The following is a 7,500-nucleotide window of genomic DNA, read 5'->3' on the forward strand; positions in this document are numbered from 1 at the left end:
ATACATATTGGTGTAAAAGTTATCAGACTAGCAGAACCTAATCAGTCAAAATTCGCGAGAATATACAAAGCAAAACAGATGGTATTTTTCGATGTTGCACAAGGATCTATATCCGATCTTGTCCGTACTATTAGTAAATGATCTATCAACCATAACTCAAGAATGCCTTCTTGTTCAATGCGTCGACGATTCACATTTTCTCCACAGTGATTCTGTGAACAACTTAGATGAATTGATAAACAAAGAATCAAGAGATGCTTTGACATAAATGGCCTAAAGATAAATCCTGATAAAACACAACGTATCTTCATTGGTAGTCGCCAAAACATCGCTAAAATTCCTGTTAACACTACCATAAATTTTGCAAACAGTTACGTAAGACCGAGTAATTCCATAAAAAACTTAGGCGTACTCTGAAAGATTCATGACATTTGAAAATCATGTCGAAAACATTCATATAAAGCCATATAAAATCCCTGCTGAAATTATGATATGTGTTAATACAAACAATAGCCCTCAGTATTATTAACTATTGCTGAAACTCATAGGATACGACAATAAACAACGCTCATATTCAGAAAAACAAAACATGACAAAATTCGGCTGCGAGAGTAGCCCTTAGTGACGTAAATAAGTGTGACAACATTACTCCACACATAAATAAACTAAGTTGGCTAAAAGTACAATACAAATGCAACTATGATACATGTATAATAATTCATAAAATTATTTAAGGCCGTTACCCAAAGTGGCTATTAGCCTTTCTAGCCATAGGTAAAAAGTTTGTATCCAAAAAAGACAGGTAAACTCTATGTCAAACCCATAATCTGGAACCAACTAACTCCTAAGAAACAATCAGAAGTCGTATACATTCAAAAAGACTTTAAAGGAATATCTTTTAAATCATCAATGACATCAGATTTCAAAATATAAGTAAGACGTATATGTACTACCATTAACTCTTTGTGTATCTCATATTTATGTGTACTGAGAATTCACTTTTTTATCTAATTAGGATAACCATTGTAACAAATGGAATAAATTATTTTGAATTTGAATATGTACGTTTATTAACGGTTCATTGCGTATTTTAAGTATAAGGTGAAAAGGTTTACACCTCTTACTGTTGGAAAGCAAGAACGATTAAAAAAAAAGTTTTCCTTTACTGTTTGTATAAGAAAAGAAATAACAACATGATGCTGTGTAGCTAAAAAGTATTTTACTCTATATTGGTCATGCAACATGGGTTTCGCAAGACCTTCACAGACACCGGCTTACAAAATGCATTAGTTAACGATGTTAGGAATCTAGCCTTTCCGGTATTCGTTCTGCTCACCAGTCAACCCTATGTGAACTGTGACCCTACCCTCCTCTCCTCTCCCCAGCCCCCACCCCGACCCCCTCGAGTTGTTGCGAAAGTTTTCAGCAGTATATTAACGAATGCGTCTAATCTCTTCTTCCAATTTTCTTTCTCTGGCTATCACGTAAGCCAGTACCTAGGAGGGGATTTGGTCTAAAACCGGTTGTGTGGCTTTTGACTTTCGTCTACGTTGTTTGATTTGCTGTATGAGCTAGAACCGGGTTTTTAATTGAGGATAATAAATAACACATGGTTTAATATTATTATTATATATTATTATTATTATTATTATTATTATTATTATTATTATTATGTATGATTTTCATCATCATTATTATTATTTTAATATACTTACGTACAGATGTAGTTTTCATTAGATCAGTATCAATGAAATTAACACATGAAATATTTTTCTTTTTTCAATTAATCAGTATGAGATGGTTACCATCTGTCTATAGTCAATTCTAGAACAACCACAGCAAAAATTTTAGTTTTCGATTTTTCTCGAACACTCAGTATTGACCTTGGTCTTAACAGATTCGATGCTTATCACAATTACATTTGTTTCAGATACATTACCAATAAATTTTCTAACTGTTCGAACGTCACGAACACCCACAATGACCCCGATTACACCACACGAACACACATCACAACACTTAATGACCACACATTACCAACACACAATACACGACACGTACACACACACACACACACACACACACACACACACACACACATACACACACACATGCACACGCGCGCGCACCCTTGCAAATACCTTTTAAGATGACATTTTAAAAGCTGTATGTATCAGAACAAGGAAAACATTTTCATTTCAAACATAACAGATAATGTTTTGTTTTTTTCTCTCTATATATTTAGACCTTATATGATGGACGTAATTAGAGCTTTAAAAATACAGTGAGATAAAATTTAGAGAAGCGAAATTCAATTTTTTTTTTTTACTATGTTAACTTTGTACAGTTTTGAAAATACTTCTCTGGTATGGCTTGTTTGGATAAAGGGAGTGGAGTCGGAATTGCGAAACAAGTTAATTGTCTGAGTTTAACTGTGTGTGTGTGTCTGTGCAACACACACACACACACACATACATACACACACACACACACACACACACACACACACACACACACACACACACACACACACACACACATATATATATATATATATATTTTAATATATTATAATATATATATATATATAATATATATACATTATATATATATGTATATATATATATATATAATATATATATATATATATAACAAAAAAATATATATATATATACATTAATATATATATTATATATATATATATATATATATATATATATATAAATATATATATATACTTATTTATGTATGTATGCACATATATATTTATTTATATATATATTTATTTATACATATATGTCTGTCGGCCAAATGCATATATTTTTGTCTTATATTTGCGTAGTGCGAATACTTAAATTTCAGAGAACTGTAAGCAATTTAAACAAGAGTATAAAATCATTACATCAATATTGTGCATTATTAAACTTTGTTCAAAATATTAGTCTCCCTTTGGAAACCTACGTCACAACCGTAGTACATTTTTCACAGTATATGGAGGGGGGAGGGACAAGTGTATGTCTTTGGTCTGAGGATGCTGTGATGAGGAGGGTGTATGGCCGAGCATCCACGTTCTTTCCCCGGTGAGACCTTTTGCACTGACTGTCGAGCGAGAATACGCAATAGGTGTAATTACTTGTGAGAATCAGAGCATGCAGATGTTTATATTACTTCACATAATTAGAACAATTTCTGAAATATCGTTAAGTAACTTTTCACAATAAACTGGACGTATATTTTAAGGTTGATGTGTTATAGAATATCTACACATTTCTGTTTCAAAAATTTATTATCAATTATGAATTTGAAATTTGTTCTTTGTGTTTTTCCCTACACACACACACAATAGGTGTAATTACACTTGTGCATCAGCGCTTATATTACTCCTTGTAATTAGAGAACTTTCTGCTAATACCATTAATTACCATTTCACAATAAACTTGCTATTTTTAATGTTACTGAGAATTATGTCTATGGTTGAGAAATCAGTAAAGGATGATAAAATGCGCAATCACACCTATGAATCAGAATTATTTTCAGTAATTGTGCATATGATTCAGAATAAGTTATTGGAATAATTCACAAAATCTGACACGTTGATTAACATTTCCCAATAAACTTAGAATATAGAATAGAATATATATACACATGTCCGTGCCTGTTTCTCCCTCTAATAACAATCTGTAGGAGAGAGAGAGAGAGAAAGAGAGAGAGAAAGAAAGAAAGAAAGAAAGAAAGAAAGAGAGAGAGAAAGAAGAGAGAGAGAGAGAGAGAGAGAGAGAGATTAAGAAAGAGAAAGAGAGAGAAACTCACTCTGCCCCTTAGAGCGTATAGATGATTTTAACACCTCCCTGAAGATACAATTTTTATTGAGACCCCTGTGCTCACATAATTTTACACTCTCTTTGTCTGGATAGTGTTTGACTGTCATACCCATCCTTCTTTTTTTTTTTTTTTTTTTTTGTGACAAACAGCCTGCGTATCTTCCCCCCCCCCCTCTCTCTCTGAGTCGTGGGAGGATATGGTGGTTGCATGGGATGATAAAATGGAACACCACGCCTTCAGGTACTCTTACTCTCGTGCCCACTGCGCTTATCTACGTCAGTTCTTATTTCCCGAGGGTGAGGATGCCCTACACTCGCCCTGAGGCTACGCGCTTAGAAAACAAGCCTGGTGGAGGAGGAACGCATAAAAAACGCACCTGGTTAATTTTTTCCTTGTATATTATTCTCTTATTATTTTATTAAAAAAAAAACATATATTTATCCTTTGCAAATTCTTAATTAAACACGAAATAATAACGCAAAAATGAATGACTGAATGAAAGGAGTTTGAACATAATCTTAATTCTATAATTTATTTTAAAACACGTTTTTTATACATTTTATTGATTCTATTTATTTATAGATATTTTATCCTTTTATAACTTTTCAAGTATAAAGTTTAAAAAACATTTTTATTAAAAGAATCACCCTCAGTTATACACACTTCCACTAAAAGGTAACGAGGGGGGTGAGAAGCACGTAGAAGGGGATCTTGTGGTCACTGGTCAGCAGAGGTTGAGAACTAAGAGAGTCCCGGAATGGGTCCTCTGTTCTAGAAGATATATGGTTGTGATGTATTAATCAGTGAGGTATTGGGAGACATTTGTCTCTTTCTAACCAAGTTGGTGAATTATATAGACCGGTGCTTCTTTTTACTTATAAGTTATTCTTAAACATTTTAAGTTCCTGTATTATTTCATTATTTTACTTCTTTTATTTCTTTGAGTGTGTTTGGGTTTGTCTTACTGATTTTCAAATTTATAAATTTGCTTTTTAGTCTTACTTGTGTTTTGTAGTTTGTATCTTAATAAATATTTTCAAGGTCTAATTAATTCAGATGTTTTCCATACTCTCTGGTAACTGCAATAAAATAAAAGGCATGAGTTTCTAACCGACCTATTAAAGGTATAATGAGCCCAGCCAGAATAAAACCAACACTAAATCGTATACCATCTGCATTTGGGGAATAAATTCCTTACACATACCTTTCCAGCTAAAATACACGCATACCAGTCTTTTACATTCTTCCACAAAACACATACACTCATACACACATACATACACCTAATCACTTTCTCTCCGTTCCTTCTACTCTTCTACACACTTTATTTCTTCTTACCATACACATAAACATTCCCATATGTCAGTTAAATGGGTGGTGGTAGCGAACGCTTCATTCACATCTAACGAGATGAAATTGTATATTTGCAACCTTTATAATTATTTGGTGGCAGCGGTGGGATACGATCGTTATTTTGAGCCGACCAGTGGGAAACGATGCGATTTAGTCATTTGTATGAATAATTAGCTAAGCACAGACCCGTACCTCAGTAAATAAGCAGCATGACAGACAAATCCATGCTTGGTGTTTTAGTGTTTCATATTTTAGTAATTGATTGTTTATTAATTTCTTGTCATGTTATGTTAATTTGTAGTGTGAATAGGAGGTCAAGATGTAATAATGGAGAGACTGACTGTACATCTAGGACTAGTTCACCTAGACAAGATAAGAATGCATTGTCAGGATCGAAATGGGAATTGCCATGAATGTCATCGCATGACCATCTTAATTTACCAATGAACAAAGAGCTAACCCAAAAGTTCCAGCAGTTGAGTGAGAAAATAGCCCAAATACAGTCACAATTTGCAGCCTTGACTCAGAGTATGAGTGGGGCTTCATTAGCATCTGAATCTTGCCCGCATATGCAAGATGAATCTGTCCTGTCAACCTTTTAGAGAGCTATTAATGTGATTCACAGTCCAGCTTTAGGGAAGCATGCTCTCACTTACCTTGATGATGTGGTAGTGTACTCTAAATCGTTCAAAGAACATCTTACTCATCTCAATGAAGTGCTTAATCTGTTTAACACAAGCTAGTTTAGACCCGGGGAAGGTCGAGGCCATCTTGAAGATGCAGCCTCCTCAGATGGTTCAGCAGGTTCGTTAATTCCTGGGTGCCACAGGTTTTTTACCGTAGACATGTGGAACATGGTGCCACGTTGGCAGCATCGTTGAGTAAACTATTACAGAAGAACGACAAATTCTGATAGGGGGACGAACAGCATAAAGCTTTTGAATATCTTAAAGAATATATTGGTAACGGTTCCAGTATTATGTAAGCCAGATTTTGAGAAGCCTTTCGAAGTTCATTCGGATGCTTCCGGCATTGCTATAGGTTCATCCCTCATGCAGAGGGAAGAAAAGGGCATCCTCCAAGTAGTTGCTTACCTCTCTAGGAAATAATAGGATTCTGAACTTAATTTTCTTGTAACTGATTTAGAAGCACTTGCGGTCGCAGAGGTGGTCCGTAATTATAATGCGTATTTGCGTATTTTCATTATTTATACCGACCATCGTCTTTTGATTCATGTCTTCAGACAGCCCACAAAATCTTTTAGAATTAATAGGTGGAGTCATGAAGTGTCATTTTATGATTATGTTATTAAATACAAGCCAGGAGCTTCACACCATCTTCCTGATTTGCTTAGTTGAAAGGTTGTGGTTATAGATTATGGATTTTGATCCACAGCAGGTGGCAGAGGCATAAAATAATAATCCACTATGGAGAGATGTCATTGCTTATATGAGAAACGAACAATTAGGAGGGCGATTCCTCTCCTCTGGACGAATTTGAGTTACGAGATGATCTTTTGTACCATAATCGTGTTCTTTCGGAAGGAGCTATCCAGCAACTCGTAATTCCACAGTCTTTGCGAGGTAAGGTCCTTTAATTCGTTCACTGTGACAGATCAGCAGCCTAACCTGATATCTTTCATACGTGCTGTAGGCTTAGAGATCGTTACTACTTCCCTCAGATGCTGCCAGAGGTCAGAAGGTTTGTACAAGCGTGCAGGGTATGGTTTCCAGGCAGGCTCCTCTCGCATCCATGCCAGAGGTTTCTCAGCCTCTCGAGCAAGTGTCGGCTGATTTAATTTGTATGGTTCCTTCTGCTCGATGTTATCGATACTTTCTCGTAATAATAGATCATTTTTCGATATTTTTACAGATGGTACTGTTGGTCCACAAAAGTGCAAAGTCAGTAGCTGATACTTTCACTGACCAGTACTTCACTTTATTTGGCCCTCCCAGAGGATTACTAACAGACAGTGGTGGTCAATTTGTTAATGATTTGTTTAAACAAGTGTTTGAGATCCTGAAAGTGAAAATCCTGCATACCACAAATCATCATCCTCAGGCAAATGGTTGGTGGAGAGAATAAACAGAATGGAAAAGAATTCTCTGGCTACAATGGTAGGACAACATCCACAAGACTGGTTCAAAATGTTACCTTATGTACATCTCGCCTTAAAAACTGCAATACACAGGAGTGTAAATCAAACCCCTTTGTATCTATTTGCGCGGCGCGATAATTATATACCAGCCATGTTGACAGATTATCAGAATATGAATGAGGATGTGAGAATGTTACACATGAGTGCGCGAGGCCCGCGAGGCTGCT

Source organism: Penaeus monodon, chromosome 26 (assembly GCF_015228065.2).
Source record: "Penaeus monodon isolate SGIC_2016 chromosome 26, NSTDA_Pmon_1, whole genome shotgun sequence".
Classification (NCBI taxonomy): domain Eukaryota; kingdom Metazoa; phylum Arthropoda; class Malacostraca; order Decapoda; family Penaeidae; genus Penaeus; species Penaeus monodon.